The sequence below is a fragment of the Chelonus insularis genome, unplaced genomic scaffold, assembly GCF_013357705.1.
Source record: "Chelonus insularis isolate UGA/USDA-ARS -01 unplaced genomic scaffold, ASM1335770v1 scaffold_277_pilon, whole genome shotgun sequence".
NCBI lineage: Eukaryota > Metazoa > Arthropoda > Insecta > Hymenoptera > Braconidae > Chelonus > Chelonus insularis.
Genome location: NW_023276791.1, coordinates 655,639 through 656,352, shown reverse-complemented (window position 1 = coordinate 656,352; position 714 = coordinate 655,639).

Here is a 714-nt window from a genome sequence, read left to right as displayed (position 1 = left end):
GTTACGATAGTTTGGCCAAGAGATCGATAATGGTTCACGATACACTGAGGGCTACGACTACTTTTACCTTTGGTGTTCATGGACAGATTTAAGATTGCACTTGGTGCAATCACAACACAAGGATCGCGCGATCGTCAGGCGAGAGATCTTAGGATCGCACGAGTGCACACAATAGTATTTTCAGAATCGATATATACGACAATCTCATCGATCTCCAACCAATCGATCGACTTTTCCTAAACTCAATTGCTGATTACTTTGTCCAGTTGCCTAGATGATCTTTTTTTTCAATAATTATTAGATTGATGGTGTTTCATAGAAGGCAAGAGAGATCCTATAATCTAGATTTTTGAGTTAATAGTTAGAAGCAAATAAGAAATCATCGTGTATAAAGACTCTAGACTCACCCACAGACCATCTTAATTTTTAGTGTACACTGATGAATTTATGAATACACTGCAATATTTGAATGTTGCCAAAGGGGACGGGCCTATGTCTAGCCTAAACTATATACCTCTAATATTTATTCCGAAAGATTTAAAAGTAGACGTTGTGTAGCTAAATATTCTTTGTTGCTTTCTTCGACAGGATGTAAATCATTTCAACTTCTAGCGCCACCCCTATAATCACTTGGTTGCGGTTGCGCGTTTTACTCATCCGTAGAAGGCATAGAAGTCCAAGGCTATTTAAACCTCATGCTAATTCTGACTTAAA